Below are 25,373 nucleotides of genomic sequence, written 5' to 3' on the forward strand. Positions count from 1 at the left end.
TTTCTGTAATATCATGGGGACGTCCCGCAAGGAGTCAGAAGGAAATCTTAAATAGGAGCATAGGTCAATATGGACATCATTTTAAAGGGCTTATCTAGCAGAGTTTAATGCCGCAAACCGCACTCAAAAAGATTGATCCAGTTTACAAAATGGCGGCTGTTCAAAGATTTTACTTGGTTACATTTTATTAGTAGCCATAACCCCAGTAAAGCAAAAACTGCAACCAAACGAATACTGCAGCTAACTACTACATTATGCTTGTCAGTTGTACAGAAGTGAATTATGACATTAGTTATCCTCAAGGGTTACAGATTTGGTCCTAATATATTGATAACGGGGAAAACCTGATAACAGTAACAATTAGAAATCTCTTATCTTTGGGTCGCAGTTAGGACTTTCCTATTAGCCAGCCTATTCATAGTAGGCTATTCTAGTTTTCTTGTTTTAGTAGTGCTGTCCATCCATTGTATCATGCGCTTTAGTACAAAAGAGTTTGTCGTATTGCTTGTAGTTCTCAACTACACTATGTCGCTTGACGAACGTGAACGTATAACACTTCTTATGATGGTTGGGGAAATAACAGACGATCATACGAGGAAGCATGCCATTTATTTAATGACTACTTTCACGAGAGGCAGCCAATTTCTAGAACAACTGTAGGGAGAACTGTTCAACACTTTATGAAAACAGGAAGTGTTTTCCGATCGTCATAGTTCGCTGAGATTTCTAATTGTTACTGTTATCAGGTTTTTCCCCGTTATCAATATATTAGGACCAAATTTGTAACCCTTGAGGATAACTAATGTCATAATTCACTTCTGTACAACTGACAAGCATAATGTAGTAGTTAGCTGCAGTATTCGTTTGGTTGCAGTTTTTGCTTTACTGGGGTTATGGCTACTAATAAAATGTAACCAAGTAAAATCTTTGAACAGCCGCCATTTTGTACTGGATCAATCTTTTTGAGTGCGGTTTGCGGCATTAAACTCTGCTAGATAAGCCCTTTAAAATGATGTCCATATTGACCTATGCTCCTATTTAAGATTTCCTTCTGACTCCTTGCGGGACGTCCCCATGATATTACAGAAAACTGATAGTTCCTTCGAAAAGTAGATTTTTAGGTGTAGTATTGATGTACCAAATCTTGTTTCTTTATCTGTTATCGTTCAGAAAATATTATACCCGTGCAAGACAATTGTTGTACTATATAGTAAAAATACTTTATATATCACTGAAGAACAACCTTATCAACAATAACATATGTATTTATCTTGTTGGCTTTTACTTCATGTAGCATTTTCATTAATTATATATTTGAATGTCACTTAGATTCCAAATAAGAGAGTCAGCTGGAAGTAATTAGTATGAACTACTAATTATAGTTAAGAAAACTTTGTAAAACATTGTATGAAGTACATACAATGTTTCTTGATATATTTCACAAAACTAATAACAATATAATAGATATAAACATTATTAAGTAAATATTAGTAATTGTACTAACATTAAAATTACTAAAAATGCCTTATATTGCGACATTTTTATAAGTAATATTTAGCCTAATTCATGCAGTGTATAAAGTTACACTGAAATTATTTTGTGGTTTAATTTAAACCTAAAACCATCCTACATTCAGTGAGATTGTCATGATGGAATAAAAATAAAAGAAGTTTCAATTGCCCACCTCAATCTTAACTTTCCGGAATTGAAACAGTTTTTTATGGTGGGAGCTACGGTGGGCCGGAACCCCATCCCGTCATTAAAATGTATTGGCTTTATTAACTGTAGAACGTGATGAGAGAAAATAAGATATTTGCCTCGAAACTTAGAATATTGACTACAGTGAGTCATGTTAATATCTTTATTACTTTCGTTCACTCAGAAGATCTAAAAATGCGACTTCAATTTAGTAGCGAAAGATTACATGTAGTAAATTAACTACACGTACAGAACAATGCAAACAGCTGTAAATAATAACTAGAAATTATGTTTATTAAAGAGAAAGCTAATTAAGTCGAGGCGAGAACAGGCGTCTGTCAAGTTTTGATCTGAAATCCAATATGTGTACATCTTGCCTCCATGCTCTCAGCTCAATTCATTCAATCAAACAATATGTATGTATGCCTGCATTATACGTTAGTAATTTATTTATTACTACACAAAAAAGAATGAGTTCTATGACAGTGCGGTTAACTATATTACTCAGTAGGCTGGCGAATTAGTACCGAACTTTTTTTGTCTGACTGTGGATTTTCTTTTTTGTACGATATAAGCCGTTCCTTATGACATATTATGAATAAGATGAGATGTATACGTGAACATGTTAATGCAACTTCAGCCTGTCACATTACACGTGATTTCGCGTACCCCTTGTTTTAACTTAATGGTAAAGCATCCTTGTGAGGATTCACTTCTTATTTATTTACATCAACCAGTAAAATCAACTTTTTACAGCCAAAAACAAATATTACTTCTGGGTCAACCAAGTAACGTAAAGGAGCGGCACATCATTAACCGCAAGTATGAAGATACTGGTGTAAAAGTTGTTCGTTGGAGTAGGTAGAGCTCACTCAGAAGCAAAGCGTTTTCCAAGCCTTGCTTTACATGAGGTGCACTAGCTGCTACTTTATTTGAGCGGAAGAGGCTGGAACACAGGTAAACTACCGTTTTCCAAAGTGACATGACTAGGATAGTGCTCAGCATACATTGTAGAGATGAGTATAACTTAGAATATCGACTGGAGCCTGCTTTTACTTCTCAACTATACCTTCCCTGAATATCTTTGAATCCAGAAGCAGTGCAAATTACTTTAAAAGACTAGTTATAATACGAAGTTTTCTCAGTTTCTTATGTACAGTAAACTTATAAGAACCTTGGATAAAATTGACATATACAGTTTCACTGCCATTAAAAAGTAATGATTTTTGTAAAAACATTTTTATACAAAAACTGAACATATAATAGGATAAAGCCACATACATTTAAATTACACTTAAATGTGTAATTATTCCAATGTTTAATCTAGATTAAGAATAAGATTATTTCTATACAAGTTGAATAATTCAATTAATTCTTGACATATTTACACGAAAGTTGAATAATTTATTTTGTGATTGTACTGTACATATTTTCTGATATTCAAAACACCTTGCGTTTCTTTAATACTATTATTATTATTGTTTGCAACGAGTGGGTCAATTATGCATAGGAAAAGTTTTGGTTAAGTTAGGAGTGCCGCATGAGTTTGTTATAGTACGTGACGAGCTTTTGGAAGTTCAACAGAGTTTGAATTGGAAAGTGAGGGTTAGTATTATGTGTATTTACGTAAGCAAGGTTTTTCATAAAACATAATGCACACGGAACGTAAGAAATTAAAAACATTTCCAAGGGAATGGTTGCCTCTTTTTTCTTATTTTAATGCCCTGTGCCAATTTTCATATATTTTCCACCCGTTATGCGCCATTGTGTGTGTATCACCAACTTAAACAAGAAACCAGTACTTCAGAAGACTATTATCGATGGAAGACTAGATTGAGTAAATCACGGGTAGCAGTGACTGTGAATCACGATATACGCGCTGTAAGTGACTACGAGACATCGTATTGAGTTGAGGGAACATTAATTGAGTCGAGGCGGGAACAATCATCTGTGCTTTTCATCGTATTATTCAAGTACGTGCGTCTTGCCTCCCAAGTTTCTGTGCTAAAGCATTCAAAGGAACCATTCACTAAATGGAATTATTTGAATACATGCACGAATTACGTCCTAATATTGGAATTATATCTAGAAAACTTTTCGGAATGAATTATCTTTAATTGAGTTGTTATTTTTATAGGAGTGAATATACTATGTTTTACGAAATTACAGATATAGTCTTATATATAATATAGGTATGTATATACATTTTTCGAATGTTTATATATACAAATAAATTCCTACTGTTTAACTTAATTAATACGTATTTAAACTTTAAAAAGATATAAATGTTTTTTTATACGCTCAGTCAATATTTAGATTAAATAGAAACATTTGTGTTTAATAATATCACATTATAATAATAAAATTATGCAATATAAAAATAGCCATTTCATATCAACTTTATGTGAACAGATATTCAGAAGTATAATTTGATACTATGTATTTCGATTCGTAAGCTTGAAACCATTTTTCGGTTAGTCCCAGATATTACGTGACCTAAACCGTGATTTACCATTTAGTCCTTCGAAGGTGTTGTCACAACAGCTTTGTTGCACGCTTGTTGCCGTAAATGTAACACAATGTAACAATGTAATTGTTGGCTCTGTAACATTAGCAACTACCAGAACAATTTTTCCAGAAACCACTAGATACACGAGTGTGGGTGATAGACACAGCCCAGTCAATGTTTGACCAATTTAAGAAAGTAGGGTGTGTATGTACAAAAGTGTTTTTTGAATCCTTTCCGCCAGTAGTTGCTGACGAACGAAGTTTGATGTCTGTCCATGTGTATGCACGATTCAAACAGGTTACCTAAAGGTTTAAAATTTAATGTCAAATCTAGATATTCTACCTTTAAATCATTGCACATGCTACTCATCGATCCACTGGGAGTTTTAGTTTATGTTTATAAAAACGTTACTCTGGTTGTTATACATTCAATGTTGGCAATGAGCACCATTCAGAATAAACCCGTTAGTAAAGTAGTATTGTAAAGGTTAATGAAATTAAATTTATTACAAGACAACAAATATTTATTTTATAGCTTTTATAACAATCTAACAGGTAAAGAGCTTTGCTATGTTATATTGACTGTAACTACGAATAAATACTAGGAGGATCGGAGTATGGATTTTATACAATCGTTTTCTTTTATATCTGTTTTATATATTTAAATGATTTTAACCAACTTTAAGAAGACGCAGAAACTTTGTATTTGGAACACAGCGAAGAACGGGATAACTTTGTGACTATATGCAAAATACTGATTTACATAGAAAACACTGCTCTACACTTTTACACATGTTTACATTTTCCTATAACAGCGCTCTTTAATAAGTGAACATAGCAACACATGTAGCCTACTACTTTGATATACCGTTATACGATGGTCGTAGGTAGTTGGTCGACTGTTGTAGACGTACTGCGACCTGTATTCTGTAGTTCAGTTTTAATTATTAGTGTTGTGTTTAGTTTGTATGAAGTGCATGTGTTGGTGAATTTGACACACAACATGGTGTTTGCGATTCATGACTTGCGATTCACAATTCTCCGGTGTTGTTTGTTTATTTTAACCTACATTTTATTTATCTGTTAGGTTACTTATTTACCTGAAGAAGAGATCAGATTGCATACCTCGAAACGTAGTTTTAATGATATTTTTGTATCTCTGAACAATGGCAAATGTCCGCAAAATCTTGTTTTGTTCCTAATACTTCCATCGTATATAACAAAACTCCATCATAAATTATAACTGTCTAGATTTTTACTTGTATTAAGGTACGAAAAATTACAGTGTAAGAAAAATAACTTATGATGTGAAGCAATTAAGTTGCGGTTTAATACAATTATAGCAACTAAAGGATTGTTGGTATTTAAGATAAGAGTGGTATTAAGTACTAAATTAAGAGCCTACCGTCATCGAGAGGTATGAAATAGATTAATGGCATACTCTAATTGAGCACATCAATTCCTTTTAACTTAAATCTGATGAGGTTTTAGTCACGTATATTAAGTAGAATATTGTGACCATGAGAATGGTTGCTACAGTTTAAAGCATTGAACAACAATAAATATAAATGACAATAGTACATACTGCAAATTACTGCAGTACCTTCCATAAAAGAGGAGAAAGCTATCACGAGAAAACTGCGACATAAATCACAAGTGTGGAAGTGTATGTGAACTGTAAACAACAATGGGAAAATATAACCTTGAATAGGTTACATTAGCTGAGTTAAGGCGACAATAAACACTATTTGCCAATTATGTAGCGTGTTGAAGAGGGGGGGTGCGCGTATTTATCGCCCAGTACATAAAATTCATGACGTATATATGTAATATATATTTAAATGTGTTCAGAGTTGCTACAATTGCCTAAAAGATTAATTGTAGATTTTAAAATACTATTTCATACTAAATACCACATTCTAGAAGGCTGAAATTATGTCAATTGTAGGTAACAAAATATAAATGTATTATGGAACAAATTTAAAGAATTAAAATTTAAAAACAAATTGTGTGAAAATCAGGTTCCAAAATAAATGTTATGTATTGACTACACCGATCAGACCATGGTACGTGATCTCAGGTTATAGTGTTTATTAAATTACTACAATCAACAAGTTGCAATAAATGGTGCAATCGCCTTTAAATAATGCAATTAATTTTGCCCAAGTTATCGAGTATCAGACAGACAAGAAAAATATAAAACAATTTATTCTAAACAATACAATTAAATCATATTCTAATTAAACATTATTGTAAATAGTATACATGTATATACTGGTGTTCCTATATATATTTTGTCGACCTAAAAGCAAACTACAACTATGGCACTTTAGATATTTTAAGCAGGAAGTAAATTAAAAGGGATAAAGGTTATCGCTTTCTGATTGGATTGATGGTGGAATTTTGTTGATATATTTGACTTTTGGGAAAAAAAGTTAAATTCGACCATGCCACTGAAAATAACTTAGACAGTAAGTGAAGAATGAGACGATAGTTTGTAGCTTTTTGATCGAATTAGGTTTTCAAGACCTATACGTATATATTGTTAACAATACATTAAAGAGAACCAGACAAAATTGTATTTTACTTTTGAATCTCTTAAATAGGGAAAATAATAATAGGTAAAATTAAATAGGTAAAAATACAGGAATAATATTTAACTGATATATAGTTCTGTGTAAAATATATAAGACCTCACTCATATTACATCGTAATGCACAAAGAAGGCTATGCATTTCATTTCTTATATAATTGCGTATGAAATTGCAGGTACTTCTTAATAGAATACAATAACAATAACAAGTTGTTTTTATTCTTCTTACTTGTGTATTGTATTTGTTTAGTTATTTCTTTCTTACAAAACAATATTACTAGTATATTAGTAAACAAACCATTTATAAAAAGCCATCATTTGTTCTATAACAACATACGGTTTTAATGTAAAATATACTACAGACACACCAGCCTTTTATACCTTATAAACAGTTCATTTACAATGAACGAGTTTTATCTTTACTTCATAGTCGACACGAGGTTGAATCTTTTTTGCACTTACAATATTGAAATAGCTAAAAAAGTATTATGCACACTTTTGATGGATCAAATAGCTTAATGGTATAATTGATGACAGTATGTTGTAGTGACGTGATACCATTTCTGAGACAGAATGCCTTAACACGCATTATACTGGCAATCTTCGTTTTTAAGTTAAAGACCATGTTTACATTTATCATTATCATTTGTTTTTTTTTTTATATTTTACTATCCTCAAAGTGGGACGCTTTATAATGTGAAAATATAATTTAAAATTACATACCAACTAATAATAGATTTAGTATGAATATTATTTATTATGACAGACGTTATTGTGTTGATGAGCTCAGGTGTACGAAACACCTAAAAGGAAGCGGGGAGCGTAAACAACTGGTAGAATGCCAAAACATTCTCTGGCAGTATCTCTGGTGTGGAGTGAGTTGGTGTGTAGATAGATGGTCCCAGCACACTACTACATCTGTAACTGAAATACACAGGTGCAGAAATGTTTAAAACTAAAGAACAAAGCAGAAATAAAATCCTCTTTTTATTTGATTCATGTTAGTTATTTTAGCTATATAAAGTCATGTTCACTTACCTACAACGTATACTAGTAAATGACATACATCATTACATTTTACATCATTAGGATATCATTATCATTTGGATTTATAAATAGTAAATGTTGAATAATTACTGATTTAAATGTATTACATTTAAAAATATACCATTTTTTGTATTTTGCTATACTGTCATAAAACCGTTACATTGGTATAAGCAGGTAGATTTGAACTAGCTATAAGTAAAATTACAGGTTCATACATGTAATAGCCTATAATTAGAAACCCCATTTCAGTATAACGTATGATTTATATCTCTAAGTTTGATTAAAGGAATGTTCACATATTTTTATTACATATTAGAATTAAAAATTCTTGAAATTTATTCTTTAAAAAGTTTTAAAATTATATCGCTTAACATCTAAGTCACAATTCAACATGGATTAATGCTCTGTAAGTGTAAAGGTCTGATTGTTAAGATATAAGATAGTAATATTGAATGTTCGCATCCAAGTAGAAAGCGCACTCGGCGATGAAAACTACCATACATATTACACTATTTTGTTTAACTTTGCTTTATTGCTATTGTGTACGCATCTTTGATTATAAATCTTATAGGTAGAAATATATAGGTGACATAAAAAATTACTATTTAATTTAATTTGGCTATATTGTAATAAAACCACCACATTAGTGTACAGACAGGTAGGTTTGCCCTAGCTATAATTAAAAGTACAGTTTCATGCATACAATAGCCTACAAGCAGAAACTTCATTTCAATATACCATTAGTTATATTTATTGAAGTTTTGATTAACAGAATAATAACTCGTATTTAAACTATTTTAATAATTCATTATAAAGTTATAAATTTATATCGCTTGAAATCCAACTTTTAATCCAACATGGTACACCTCTATGAGTGGATGAATGTAAATATAAGACTACTAAGTTGTTGACATTTAAGTATCAAGCGCACTTGTTAACGCAACTACCAGACCCGGACGAATGTAAAGATAAGACTACTCAGTTGTTGACATGCAAGTAGCAAGCGCACTCGTTAACGACAATTACCAGATCTTCTTCACTAATTGTTTTATCTGTGCTTTACTGCTATTCTTTAGGTATTTAGATTTCCTAGATAGCGCTATATTCGTGTTCCTTAGATACTACTCCTGGGAAAGTTACAAAAACTTGCGAAATACCATGATTCTGCGGTAAATTAGTTTCATTAGAGATCTTCCTGAAGGACAATACATTTCTCGAGATGGAGGAATATGAAAGATTTTATCCATTGCTTGATTAATTAAACGTTTAACAACAGACATATAGAGAGTATATAACAGCTTTGAATTAGGAAATTGAAAGTTACTACGTCAAATAGTCTGTCTCAATCCTAAGAAGAGATGTACTTTATTAATTTACTTAATTCAAAATGAAAATACTAAAATGCTAAAATTTTTCTTTAATTAGGTGATAACATCAAAACAACTCTGACGGGGGAGAGAGGGAGAGAGAGAGAGAGAGAGAGAGAGAGAGAGAGAGAGAGAGAGAGAGAGATTGTCATGACCCTACACAAAAATAATTTGTTTTATGAAGTATCATGCAAACATTAAAGTCTAGATACGACATCATCCTCGGGATATCTAGTTATATTATACATTCATTTTTCATTCAATTAGGTTTCATACCATAGTTTAAATAACATTCTACACACCAGCTCACTATAAAGTAATGTGGTATGGGTTGGAATAGTCAGGGTGCATGTTGTAATATGTCACAAGCTTGAATTTCTTATTAGCATATCAATGAAAGTATTGTTATGGAATTCAACGCAATCGAGGGATGTTTACCAGATTTATAATGTTGTTTGTACCGGTAACAAACTAGCCAGTTTGCACAAACAGCTTACGTAACAAAATGAAAGTGCTCATGCATAAAAATGAAAATTATTTCAAACTATTGTAAACGTAAATGACTAAATATGTAATCATCGTGAATATAATTATCTCCAAAAATCGTACTACTTAGGACTTCTTTTAGACTATTATTTTTTATGAGATATTGATGTTTTACAGGAAAGTTCTTTAGATATAATTTTAGTTTTGTTAAATAATTATAAATGTATTATTATTGTTATATTTAGTATTCCTTATGATACAGGGTGTAAAAGAAATTTAAGATGCCTATGCATTTTCAGATTGTATGTGTGATTCTAAGCTAAAAATGAAGAATAACTGTTTTTCAATGTCCATTTCGTTTAGCCGCAAGCCGCTATTTTGTATTTTGTATTAACAAATTACTATCTTTACAATATAACAAATATAAAAACAAACAAATATAACACATTTTTGATACCTAAATTGTTTATAACTATACTGGTTTTTTGTTATTTGACTATACACTTTCAACAGACGCCATTTTCTTAATATTAAAGAAAATAACTCAATGTTTTAATATATTCCTCTTACCTATACAAAATTATGTGCCAAATTTGCTTTCTTGAACTTTACTACTTTTAGAGATAATAATAATTTGTTAAAATAAAATACAAAATGGCGGATAACGGCTAAACGAAGTGGAAATTGGAAATAAGTAATCATCAATGTCATTTTTAGCTTAGAATCACACACATAATTTGAAAATACATAGCCTGTCCAACCTTTTTGTTACACCCTGTATAGATAATGAAACGCGTTTTACGCCTTAAAACCAATATTTTATTTATGCCTAATTGAATTTTAACTAACTAATAAAGAGAAATAAATTTATAATTCAAATGAAGCAGCATTTAAAATTGGATCAAAAAATCACTTCCCACATTTTTAATCCAAAAATAATTTTCTTCAAATAACATCACATCACAATGTGACCAAATTAATTTACCCTTATACGGGTACTAGATTACTAAACAAACAACTTCATAAGATTCGTATTGTTTCATTTTCCACAAATAACTTCAATACAACATAATTACTAAATTAAAACCAAAGATACCAATTTACAGAAAACTAAATTACAAATCCAAAATTTTAGGGTGATAATATTCTAAATTGTTTGTTCACTATATATATATGTTTAATCAAGACACATAAAAACATTTCTCTTCATTTTTAACATACAATATAGTAGTACACCTCGCTACACGTAGCGTAGCAGACTTCGCTAGGGTTGCATGCAAAATTCCAAGCCAGACATAATACACGTAAGAATGTTTGACCCTCTTGGTGGACAAAAAAGAAATTATGTCAGTTTACTGAGTGATAGTCTTCAATGATTCTAAGCCAAATCCTATGAATATACATGCACCATCTTAGAAGTCATAATTGTCTGTGTAAAAATGCTAAATCGAAACAAAATTTTATGAACTCTTTCTCAAGGTATATTTATGATAATTAATGATAGACTATATATGTTACCATGTCACATGTTCAAACGTCATACGACTGTACTGAGTTATTTAAACACTTAGTTATTCTGTGATTTTCTTATTTCATTCTTAGTTATACATAGGACCAATGTAAACATTTTTGTTACATTCATACATATCTCAAGGACTTCTTATAATGATCTCCAGGTTGCCCATACAAAAATGAATCTTGATATCATTTCAATAATTCAGGTCAGTTTGTTTTTGAGATATTGTTTGGAGACAGAAAAATTAAATGTTTTTCTGCTTCTGGAGTATACAGTCTTTTCTTGAGCTCAACCATAAAGGTTATGTAATTTGCTCATCTATGGAATTGTTTTTATTCCACTTAATCTAAATAATAAATATCCTCTTATTGTAGTTTTATTGTTGCAGTAAGCAGTTCTCTAAGTGACAACGCAGCTGTTAAAGAATGGAATTTTATCGAGAATCGCTCATCACTGAAACGTCATATGAAATGTCCCATATAACCTGTCTGTGAATATTTACAGATAAAACAAATAACATTATTATTCAAATAATTTTATCTTTTAAAATATTAACTGTTTGAGTTGACTACTGTGCATCGCTAAGCAGTGGAGCGGTGTGGCGTTGTTTGGGAAGAGAGCACGCTAATTAGGGCACAAATATTTGTACAGTCGGTTCCGCTGTCTTTTATAGAACTTGTATCATTAACATTTTTTTATTCCTAACAACAGTGAAATACTTATGTAATACTAAATTAGACTACTTTAGGTACATATTTGAACTTCAGTAATTTCATCTACCTATGAACTAAATGTACCGGTAACTAAAGTAAAAAAGTGAGTAAAAAATCTAAGAATTTATAAAGTACACTAAACTTTATATGAATTTCCAAAGGACGTGAGGATAGTACGAAACACCCAAAAAGTTTTAATGTTTCGATTATTCCAATATTTACAACTTTACAGTCTCCGTTTGCTTGTGTGTACAAATTAACTTTACCTTGCCTATATACTGTAAATCAAATGTTATTTTGAACTCATTGCAATGTAGTTAACCTCTCTTATTTCATAAGAAAGTTTATTTTGGTTCTAGAGACTATCGAGACTGGCCTGGGTTAAATTCATTGATTGGAATCTATATTGGATCCCAACAACGTTCATAACTATTTGTTTGGTCCTGGGCTCCACTCCATATACCAATTACTTATCTTGGTTAAAAACTGCTTTGGTTCTGGAGATTTATCTGGTCTGACTGATTCCAGCAACTAACATTAAGTTGGCTTTATCTTAAAGAATTATAGTGTAAAATGTGTGGTAATAAATTGGTTATGTTATATATGGTTATGTATATATGAGATGCGGCATCTGCATCGGAAATCTACCAAAAATATGATCGGGTATAATAAATTTGAAGATTTTTTGTTATATATATATATATATACATTTTTTATGTGCTGTTTGATGTTATTAGTATACCCTTTGTTCTGCGGATCCATTTCTCACACCTAAATGACTGTATCAATACTTTAAAAAATTATATTTATTAAGTAGTATTAAACTAATTTACCGAAAATTTAAGCTATACACATTATCACATTTTGTTAATAGACGATATTCAGCCGTTAGTATTCTTGTAGATTCTATAAAAGGCTCTTACACACGTTATTACCGCACGCTATCAAAGGCATACTACAAGAATAACAAAAATGTGCAGTTCAATAACTGCTGTCAACTAGATCAAAATGAATTATATCTATAAGAAATATTTATATTTTACTAACTTCAATAACAGTAACAAGTAATGTGGTTCAAAATTCTAGCAAAAAATCAATATTTTATATGTATATAAAAAAATTGCTATATACATAAAAATATGGATTATAATATCCTATGAACCCAACTTGAACAAAAATTATGTAATAAGGATGTGTTGCATAAACAATAAAAGAGATTTAAGTACATTTGTATGTGAAATTGGATTGTTATGATCTTTATTATGATTTCATACGTAATTATTTTAGGATATATTAATCTTAACCCATTCCACGTTGGTTGTGCTCAACGTCAAGCATAATCAGCTTATTATTAGTTCTCAGAAAGTGGTTGTTTTGCACAAACATGCAGGGGATGGTTATCAGGATCAAACCAGTAATACACTACGTCATACTACATCAGGGCGTATGATTTGTTTATTCCACCAGGAATGTAATCGGGCATGTTTCTTGGATGGTTAGATACGGTTATTTGCCGAGCTGAGAATTTGTGGAAGATATCCCCACCTCCACATCTTTTCCGCTCTAGTGAATAAAGCGAACAACAAGTCTTCCTAAACTCTTGTTATAAATACTTACGAGTAGTTATTGGGTTAAGCTGATACGTTAACAAACTTTCCCGTTTTTCATTTATTTTACAACCTATAATTCAGCCGTGTGTATATTCAAGTGTAGATTATAACCATTAAAGAGTCAGTCAAATTTAACTTCAAATGAATAACAACAATTTTGCAAATATATTTTATTCAACAATATCCAAACACAAACAACGCGAGGCAGTCCCTCGGGTCTTAAATATTCATGGCATTTAAAACTTATTTTAAACCATTCTGATTGTACAGTTTAATATTTAGAATGGACAAACATTGTGTTTTAAGATAACTGTTATATTATTTTCATACATCTAGCATAATGATGTGGTACTTGGTGGAATTTGGCAATATTGGTCCTATGAGCATAGCTTACAACTAACCGCAGAATAAATACATTTTTAAAGAAACTTTGTACAACCGTATGACATTTTAACCACTAGCACAGAAGGTGTACTGATTTACAAATGTGTGGTCGCGAGGTAAGGTGATGCTGTCAATTCCAGAGTCAACCAATCACTTCAAAACTCGTTTATCATTCGGAATTAGGTCGTTAGTACCCCTGCAACTCATAAATCAAAGGTTCTCCAACTACATTTGGCTTGGAGTGGCATTTAAGTTTAGATAAGTATATTATTGTAAGAATTGACTCAGTAATAAACAAACGTATTATAATCCTTTCAAGTATATTTCAGTACCATTAAAATAAGGTTTAAGAGTCTTGAGATAGGTTTTAAGTGTTCAATCAAGAGGCCTCCGTTATCAAGATTTATGAAATAAATTTATAAAACAATTTAGCACATTAGTTTTTTTTAAATAAAAATGTATTTCTTTCACATATATTAAGTAAAATAATTGCAACTTAATGAATGACTGTTGCAATTTATATTATTGAACAACATTACATGCCATACATTACTTATTGTACATTAGTGCAGTAACTTCGATCAAGTAGAAAGAGCCTAGCATGAGAGCATTGCGATATAAATCACATGAGTATGAGAGCTGTAAATAACATTGGGAAATCCTGTCTTGTAGAGGTAAATTAGCTGAAACAAGGCCTCAACATGTACCAGTCAGGTTTTGATCTTATACCCAGCAAACAAACACAATCACATTTATTTATCTTCCGGTAAATACGATTCTTGACACACACACAAACACACACACACACTATATATATATATATATATATATATATATATATATATATATATATATATATATATAGTATTTACATTGGGTTCCACTATTGAGCAGTAAAGTTATGATTGGATATTTAGATAACCTTTATTTAACAATAAAACTGCATAACGCCTTATATTATCACCATAAATTTTTATTGCAGATTTGTAATGACTATTTCAATGTAGATTTGAATACCATAAACCATTACCCAAAAGGCTGATATTATTTTTGTTATACGACTAAGTAGATATGGAAATAAATTAACAGGAAAATTGAAAACTAAATATTTGTTTAAAAATCCAGAACGAAAAGAAAATTGATTGAAGATATTTTTTTATTCATTCAAAAAATTGTGCAAATATTTGGTTACATAGAAAACTGTAGATACTCCATGTAATTAAATGCAAGAGTTATTTAGCACAAGATAAGAATTAAAATATATCTTCTGGGGAATTAAAAATAAAAAGTCTTTTGAAAACCGATTAAAAAGTATTTTAACTCATTTATTAGTATTTAGAACTTCAGGAATTTAAATACTTAAAATATGAAACTTTTAATACGTGGTTTTATATAATAATAGAAGAGGCTAATGGAAATATCACTGGAAAGAACAACAAAATACTACAGACTGCAGGAGGATAAAAGGTATAAACTACGTGTCTATTTAATAGGAAATTAGAGGCAATAATAAACAATCGAAACCTTAGTATTTTCTTCCATGAAAAATAAATTAATTCATAAAGGATTACAGCAGTAAACGTTCAATTTTTCGAACGCAATAATATATTTTAACTCGAGGTTAACCTTGATTGTTACATATTATATTTTTCTTGAGGTGAATGAGAAACATTTATTGTATATTTATCCAAATGATCGTACTGGATATGAAATAAAATATGAAGCTCATGGTCCCTTGAACGTCATTTTCGTTCAGACAAGAAAAACCACGTTTAAAATAAATTGTTAAACTAAAACGTGCTTCTTAGTTAAGAATATAATATGATATATAATATTGAACATTATTGATAAGATGATGATATATAATTAAAATATTATAAATACCCTTCTAAATTTAGGACAGACATTTTAAAATTTGAGGAAGGTGAAGTCAAAGTAATAGTTTTACAGAAAATTACATTAAACGTAACCTTATTTATGCCCATTTTAATTTCGTAGTTATAATTGTAGAACTCGGCCGCCTTTTTCAAATACAGCAGTTAACTGTGAAATTTCTTATGGAGATCCCCTTTTCCTGGTGAATTCCTTTTTGAATTAAATTCTAAGAATAGAAATCTTGATGTTATTTTGATATATTTAAACATTTACCTGCTAGAATTACTGAAAGATTCCGAAACTCTTTTTCAACACTTATTAAAGAGTCATGGTATCACCATTTCCAAACAAAAGATTTACTCTGAGTGCCAAATTTCTTTCCGTGGTATGTTGAAAACTGTTGCAATTTAAAAATACTTTATTTCTTAAAAATGGTTCTTAAATTATTCTTAAGTTATTCTTTATGATGACCTAATCATGGCCAGGTTTTCAAACATAATGTCAAGTTCCCAGTTTAAGGTTTGGTGTAAAATTATTATTTTATCGGATTTAAGTGGTGGCCAATTTGAGTTAATTACTCACATTCTTTTCATCCTGGTTTCAATTAAATTATACATTAATTCTTAAATTTACTTCAAAATAAAAGTGTCCAGGGCTTTTTTAGGCCAAAAGTTTAAATTATGGAATATTGCGTGTATTAAAGCCGTCAATTGTACTGTTACACCAAAACTCAATAAGTATCTTAAAATTACAAAATTAGCAATGGGGTTAGGGATAGAACAAAATCACCAAAACTCTTGGGAGGAACAAAAATGTCCCTTTGGCCTTTCAGCTTAGTAAGCACGCACATAAATGAAGAATAACTATGTGTTTACGGATTTTTCCATGAAATGATTTAAAATATATAATTATAAAACATTTCAATGAAGTTATACGGCCGTACAAGGCACAAAGTGTGGATGGGGTTAGCTTTAGACTTTAAGAGGTAACTAGGCCTAACTAGTAAATTTGAGAGAGAACTTATGAAGACCACTTTGATTTAATAAACTTTATCACATTGTTTTTTTTTAATCATATAAATATATAAATATTGGTATTTACATTTCTATTAGCCGGTTGATTAACTCAGGTTCGGTCAGTAACTAATCAAATGTGTGGTGCTGTAATCAACTTCCAACTAATTGCTTTTATGCTCAAAATTCTTCTAATAAAACTTCAATATTTCACACTTTGTGTATGTATTTAAACGCATTTTTCTTTAATAGAAGTATGAAAACAATGGTTAGGAAACTGTACTTTATCATCATACTAGTTCTTTAATTATGTATGTTCTTACGGATTCAAGTAGTGATAAGGTAGCTTCTAAAATAATATGATACAGGTAACAGTATTAATAGCATACAAGTAGGCACATTATGTATAAAAAGCCATCATTTTTATCATTACCACCCTAAAATTTAAGTGTAAATTATACTGCTGACTCATCAGTTAATGAAGCGACTACTTTTTTGGCGGGTTATGGGTGTATGTTTTTCACGGGAAAAACGTTTTCGTTTCGTGCCATGCCTGTTTATGTTTTCTAAATTCTGTCAAACTAGATTTACCGAATCGCAAACAAATCGTTATATAAACATTTTATCTGAACTAAATCTTTGATATTAATGGAAAATATGTTAGGAGAGAGTAAAAAGGAAATATAAAGCTCCGTAACATACACTATATATACAGGGTGTTCATTTGAAAACATAAAACTCGTATTAAAAGACTACATATAGCCCAAGGGGAGTGTATAGTATTAATTGGGAGAACAACAAAACAGTATTTTCAAAATGAGAGTGTTCATACCCATGCTCTCTTGTACGCAAAGTCAAAATTTTGAAATTTCGAAAATAAATATTATGTTAATAAACAACATAAATATATATATATATATATATATATATATATATATATATGTGTGTGTGTGTGTATTTATGTATATAAATATATATATAATTGTATATGTATATATATATATAATTATATATATATATATATATATATATATATATATATATATATAAAACATATCAATATTAAACGGTAGCATTTTACTGATCGCAGAACATTTAGATGAATACCACACTAAGGCATAGCTTTTTGGATTCATATTTTTAATTTTCTGTAATTTTGTATAATTGGTTGTGATTTAATCATAATGTTGTATTATAATCATTTCTGGAACATGAAACAATGCAAAGATTATAATATTGAGTGAATATTGTAATCTAGTAATGTAGAGCCAGTACTAATGTGGGAAAATAAATTTCGTTTCACAGTGATAAAGTGTTTTTATATATGTTGTAAAAATGTTCATCCATATCCCATGATGGACTGCCTATAAGGATGTTGTTTATATACAAATGAAAATTCATAGAAAATGTTAAATGCTTAGGTGAGACCGAAAAAAATAAACATTTTTCTACCTCTCAAGGATAGTCTTTGCTTAATCTAAACAAAAAAAATTATAATTTCCTCATCCGTTGAATTGTTGTTATTTAAATTTATCTAAGAGATAAACCACCTCTTATTGTAGTTACATTGTTACAGCAAGCAGTCCCCAACTGACAATACAGATTGTTAAAAATGGGGCTTTCTTGAGAATCATTCATCTATGAAACATCAACTGAAAGTTCCATTATAAATGGTCTATGAATACTTAAAAATACAACTAATAGAATTTTTATTAAATAAACTTACCTTTTAAGTATTACATGTTTGAGTTGACTACTGTGCATCGCTGAGGAGTGGAGCGGTGTGGCGTTGTTTGGGAAGAGAGCACGCTAATTAGGGCACAAATATTTGTTCAGTCGGTTCCGCTGTCTTGTGCAGAACTTGTAGTATTAACATGTTTTGTTCCTAATCACTAATATTTGCAAAATAATCATTTGATACTAAATCTGTAAAATTTTATTTTTAACTCAGCAATGTAGCCTAACTTTCATTTTATAAGAAAATGCATTTAGATCCTAGTTCCTATTGAAGCAGGCCTGGTTTAAAGTCATTGTTTGGATCTATAATGGATCCCAACAACGTTCAGAATTATTGTGTGGAAATCTTTTTGGTTCTTGGCTCCACTCCCTTAGCTCCTGATGCTTAGAACAATTTATTATCTTTGGTTAAAAACTGCTTTGGCTCAGCAGATTTATCTCCTTTGGTCTCACTAGGACCAACAACTTTAAGTTATCGTTTTGTTGTAGAAGTGTTGTCTCGAATTTTTTGTGATATTTTTATTGTGTTGATTTTTACATATATATGAAAATCTTTCGTTATAAAATCATGTTTTGACCCCTTGTTATGCTTTGGTTTGCGTTATTGGTGGGCCTTTTGGTCCGTGTGGTAATTTCTCACACTATTTTCTTAAATTTACCCAATTAATAAAAAAGAAACTATACCAATACATTTTTTTATTTATTCGTTATGAGTAAGAATCATCAAGAATTTTATTTTTATTTCTTTGTATTATTTTGGGTTCTCTTTAACGTGTGTTCCCGCAGCGAATATGATAATACAGATTTCTATAATGTTCCTGTGACCTCAAAATGCATGCAATTTAACAATTTAGAATCAATAATAAACCTTTTTCTAAAATATTAAAAAAATTATTATATTTATTAAGTATTTCTTAAATTAAATTATGTCAAAAACTGAATAAAATATTTAGCTATACGCAATATCACGTTTTGTTTAATACAAAATCTTCGGCAATTAGTATTATTGTAGGTTCAATGAAAGGCTCTTACAGAATATATTGTTATTAATGAACGTTATTAATGGCAATTTTACAATAATTTCAAAAACGTGTAGTCGTAAAAAAGGTTTCAATACTTTATGTTTTTAATTATATTCAGTTTACTCTGTTTTTGTTAATAACTTCCATTAACTAGACAAAAATGAATTATGTCTATAAAACAGTTATATATACTTGACTAATACAGTAAAAATATAATATGGCTGGAAACACTAGAAATGAATAAATATTACATATACAAACAATTTTCTATGTATGAAAACTGGGTATAAAACCCTGTAAACACACATCTTGAATCAAAATTGAATCTTTACTAAGGAGGATTGATTGTATTACCAGATAACAATGAAATCGTTTATTTTACTTCTTAATTTTGCAAGTTGTAGCAAGACGTATTGACATCTTTGGAGGTATCAAAGGCTTTCCAGTACCTGTTAAGTTGCATAAGTTACATGATTAAAATAGCATATCTCATTTAAGTATAGTACTAAGAGTTTTGAACAAGTCATATGCAGTCAAACATTTTCCACTATCCATGCATAACATTAACATGTTATATCGCCTTTAAATTATCCTAAATAATACAATAAAAATATTATACAATTACCTATGAATTATTTCTACCTCCTTCTCTACTAAATGTAAGATAATTATAGAAAATGCCTCCTTAACTTACAATCTTTTAGTGTACACTTTCTATGTTTAAAAAGGCAGCTAAATATTGTATGTGTATGCCTGTGCGCTTTCATATGTATTTAAATAATTTAATATGTTAATACTTCCTATTTTCTGCACCAGATAAAAAAAATATTTTATGTTTAGGCATTATTTTATGTTTTATGTTTGCGATTCCTCTATGCAATGTACTAGAAGAATCACTCCACAACTCTCTATCCGTGTACTCTTGTCTGATCGGTCGGTTGTTTGTCATTATGACTGGTTCATTTGTGTGTCCTACTAAAAAAAATTTTAAAAGTTCATACAAATCTGGTGCATCAGTAATGGTACTAAAAAAGTCACTATGTTAACGAAGCCGACAACAGATTTCACTGTAAGGGCACTTCAATAAACATTGCACTGTACAGGTAATGTGGCCCTGATATATTACCTCCAAACCCAAGAGTAACAAACATTTACTCAATATTTAGTTTGTCGTTTGGAAGTTGTGGGAATCAGTATGTGTGTTTTGATTAAATGTGGAAAAGATATTAAGTCTGAGCATTACAGTGCATTTCGGTATAACAAACAGCAGCTCTTTATGCATATCTGAATGAGATAAAAAGTTGTATCCGTAATTGAGCCACGTCTATTATACATGAAGGACATCAAAATTGTTGTAGTTGCCTTGTTTTAGTTTAAACATTTAAGTTAACTACTAGCAAATATTATTTGTTATCTTAGTTGTAAAATAAATACAACTTAAATAGAAAATATTTTAATACTAGTGATTTGACAATGTTTTGTTAAAGTTCACAAGTCACCCTTCTGTACACAATGCCAGACCACTGATGGTGCTCCGTGCCAACTCCAATATAGCAGCTTGCCAACCACCTCGCTGCTGTCTCACGACCTAACTAATTATTGTTACACTTCGCAGTACAACATGGTCAACATGTGGGCAACATCTCCTTTCTTGTTTATTTGTTTTGTGTCGAGTTGAGATTTAATCTTTTTGAACTATGGAATCAACTGTCAATACAAAAATTTTCCAACAACTATCCATGAACTGTATTTGTTCATAACCAGAAATAAACTTTAATGTCATTGTTTTCAGCATATTAATACTTGTATTACTTTTAATAACTATAGTAATTATACTGCGCGAATTGTTATTACTAATTTTTTTAAGCTATGAAAATATTATAAACAATTATACATGTAATAAGAAAGAGTAAAATTAAAATAAAACAGATTTAACATTCAAAATATTTTTCAGATAATCTTGTTTTTTAAAACATTAACAATGGAAATTATTATTTCTTTTTTTTCTATTTAACTGTTATTTCCTTATTTTTTTAAATTATATATTTCCTAAACTAGACCGGTAAAACCAGTTTTAAATATACTTTATGAAATAATGCAGTTAAACTCTCAATTATAAATTGTAATCGTAGTTTATTCGAAAGGTATTTTTATTTATAAGTTCAAGCTTATAAACTTAATATTTATTAACATTCATAAATTATTTATGTAAATAATCTATAAATCATAACATCGTATCTGGCATCTTCTGACGCCACATAGCCTCCTCCACTCCCACGGAGTAAGTGTATAGTGAGTTGTTTTACTCATTAATGGCATATTATCAACAACATGTTTATAAAATGAAAAACCAAAAATATTTGTAAAGTTATTTACAAAGAATTATTGGTATTTTATTGAATTTAGGTAATCAGCTCCTGCGGCAAATGAAACAAGCGAGGAGAACGCAACACAACGTGTTGCATAACAGTCTTCATTGCAATGAATAATTTCAGGTGCAGTTAGAAATTTCAACTTTATAGCTTATTTAATTATTTTCAGATAGAGTCTGTCAAGAGAATCACGTAAATAAATATTTACACACTCCGGCAGATGATAGAGAAATTGCGAGAGCGTAGTCGGCGATAGCCTTCAGTGACGCTCAGAAAATTTCCATGTTTGGACATGCCCTGTTATCAAACTGAGTAATAATACTCATATATAAATTATGTTTCACGAATTCAGGTATGCAGGTCTGTTCGTTTTTTATACATTGTTTGGATAGAAAGCGTAGATTGAAAGATATACAGAAATTCCATTTTCCAGGCACACGAGTGAACTAGGTTGAGGACATAGAAGACCACTAATAATCTTGTTCATTTATAATAACACTTTACTCCTAGTATTTGTATGTTATGGAAATTAAAGTATATTTTATTTTAGCTACTAAGAAATTTCTATTCTACATTGCGTTAAAAGCTCACGTACTCAATATAGAACTGTTTGCAAGAAGTGGGTTCATTATGCATTGTCAAAGTTTTGAGTGCCGCATAATACAGTGATCTGTGATGCAGCGTAATTCAGAGGGATACATTAAATCTACCTTTTTCTAGCAAATTTTGTTTATAGACAATGCTAAGAGATGTGATTTTTGTGGCTAAGAACTAGGGGATCAGTTTCTGGTTTCAGCACGTCAGTTTCTTGTTTTTCTAGTATTCAAAGTAGGGTCTTCAAGCGGCTGTAATGACGAATCAATCGGCGGTAGCGTAGAAGTGTATCTTTAAAGTGACCAAATACTTTGTTTAGTGTCTTGTCTTGAAATATTTGCTTATATATATATATATATATATATATATATATATATATATATACAATGGTAATGTAATTGTAGCACATTCACCCGGCAAGTGAGAGATCCGGGCTCGAGTCCCGGCGGAGCAAGTACTTTTTGTGATTCAATGTTTATTGAAATTAATTATATATGTGTGTGTGTATAACGTGTATATATATATATATATATATATATATATATATATATATATATTGGATAACGAAATGAGAATGAAAGGTTGCTTATGGTGATTAAGAACAGTCAATGCTAGGAGCATTTATACACAGGTTACCGTGAATAGACTAGACTATCTCTGGTTATTGTGAATAGGCTAGAAAACCGGATCACTTGGACTCGATATTCCGTTATGACGGTGAAGTCAGGTAACTCACGTAATACAGAGTTGTACCGGTCCTATGGTGGTCACATCAAACAGCATGATACTGAAAGCCTTACGACGAGTATAGTTCTATCTGAAACTAGTCTTAAAATGCCAATCTGGCTAATTGCCAAATGATGGTTTGAAATTATCGGAGTTCTTTGGTGGGCACGCTAATAACGACGCACATTAAAAAGGCGATCACTTTGTTCTATCAACCATAAAGTGGTAAGAGGACTTTCTGAGTTGGTGAGTACTTTTTGAAGATGATGGCCTAAACAGTTGTAGAGGTTAGCAACTGTTTAATAAGAAAATTAATAAGAAATATTTTCAGGACAATAATCTTCTTCTCATCATGCTGAATCATTTGTTTCTGTATTTAGAGTAGGACATTTTGGAAGGATTGGCCCTGCCAACAAGTATGGATATGGAAATCGCATCTCCGATGTGTGATATTTTCTTTACTAATTTCAGGTATTTATTTCACATGATCAACTTTGTAAATCCACAAGTAAAGGTTCAACTTATCAAGTATGGAAATGAAATGAAATGAAATGAAAAATGCCTTTATTTACAGAGGCGAAGTTAGGACTTAAAAGTCCTCTCTACCACTTAACCTCCAAACAAAACAAACAAAGTAAAATATAATCATACCTATTACAACATTGTAACTGACACAAACTAAATCACTTTAATAATTAATTACATATTGGATGTGACATAATAATGTATATATATATATATATATATATATATATATATATATATATATATATATATATATGATATATAAATTATAATTAAAATTAACCATTTAGATTAAACTCTAACATAAATCTCTTTAATACAACAGGCAAGTAATAAAACTATCCTATCCTAATCAGCTTTCATTCCCCATCCACGCCCCTTACATACAGTTACCACAAGTGTGACCACAAGAACCACCAACCGTCACTCCCGCCGAGTCCGCAGCAGAAAGGTCCTAAGGTCCTAACCTCCGCCCCAAAGCGATCGCGCTTGTCAATATTTCTGATGTTGTATGGGAGAGCGTTCCACAATCGACATGCGGAAACAGTGAAAGATTTATTATATAAGGTTGTCCTATGAATTGGAGTTGATAATAAAGATGCACCCCTACGAGTTCTACGTGCACTAATATCAGACATAAAAACGAAACTTTGGGCCAAATAACTTTGACAACCATTGTGGATTAGTGCGTGCAACAGACTAAGTACAGGAAGATCTCTAAGTTCTTTGGATTTTAATAGGGATAATTGCTCAAAATAAGGAGATACGTGATCATCACGTCGTAAGTTGAAAATAAACCGAATACAATAATTATGTGCATGCTGAATTTTACTAGAAAGGTCAACAGTCATGTCATTGATCACCACGTCACAGTAATTTAAGTGAGGTAAAACTAGAGTTTTCACCAACATCACTCTAACATCCAACGGCAAGTATTGTGCAAATCGCTTGAGGCCATGTATACAGGCAAAAACCCTATTACAAATTAGTGACACCTGATCAGCCCATCCCAGGTTTTTGTTGATAGTTATTCCCAGGTTTTTTACTTTTTCATTGTAAACTATTTCTTTGTTGTTCAGTATCAGTCTTGGAGCAGTATTAATGTCGATTTTAGTAATAAGCCTTTGATAGCCTATTAAAATACAGTTGGTTTCATTAAGTTTCAGTCCATGTCTGCAAGTCCAGTAAGCTATTGAATCAATATCAGAGTTCATTACTTGTACACAAGTGTCCATCTCATTAGGTGAAAAGTGGCGGTAAATTTGTAAATCGTCAGCGTACAGATGGAACTTTGAGTGTCGGATGCTATTAGTTATGTCATTAATGTAGAGTGTAAAAAGAAGTGGTCCAAGTACAGAACCTTGAGGCACCCCTCGGGTGACAGGTTTCCACTCGGAGCACCCATTGTCAGTCTTGACACGCTGCCGTCGCTCGGAGAGATATGACCCCACCCACCTGACACAACCATCAGAGAAACCATACTTCTTCAATTTGATCAGTAAAAGAGGGTGATACACGCAGTCGAAGGCCTTGGAAAAATTGAATAGAGTCAAAATTGTAGCTTGTCGCTTGTCCATAGCAAGTCTT

At 30.8% G+C, this 25,373-nt stretch overlaps 1 long non-coding RNA gene across 1 annotated transcript; it reads right to left on the bottom strand.

The window, feature by feature from the left end:
• Positions 1-6,249: 6,249 nt before the first annotated feature.
• Positions 6,250-19,153, bottom strand: LOC124360353. Its single transcript, XR_006922238.1, has 2 exons — positions 18,537-19,153; positions 6,250-7,723 (listed from the first exon to the last, which is right to left on the bottom strand). It is a non-coding gene; the product is annotated as an uncharacterized LOC124360353 (long non-coding RNA).
• Between the last annotated feature and the right edge of the window lie 6,220 nt (positions 19,154-25,373).

Source organism: Homalodisca vitripennis, chromosome 4 (assembly GCF_021130785.1).
Source record: "Homalodisca vitripennis isolate AUS2020 chromosome 4, UT_GWSS_2.1, whole genome shotgun sequence".
Classification (NCBI taxonomy): Eukaryota; Metazoa; Arthropoda; class Insecta; order Hemiptera; family Cicadellidae; genus Homalodisca; species Homalodisca vitripennis.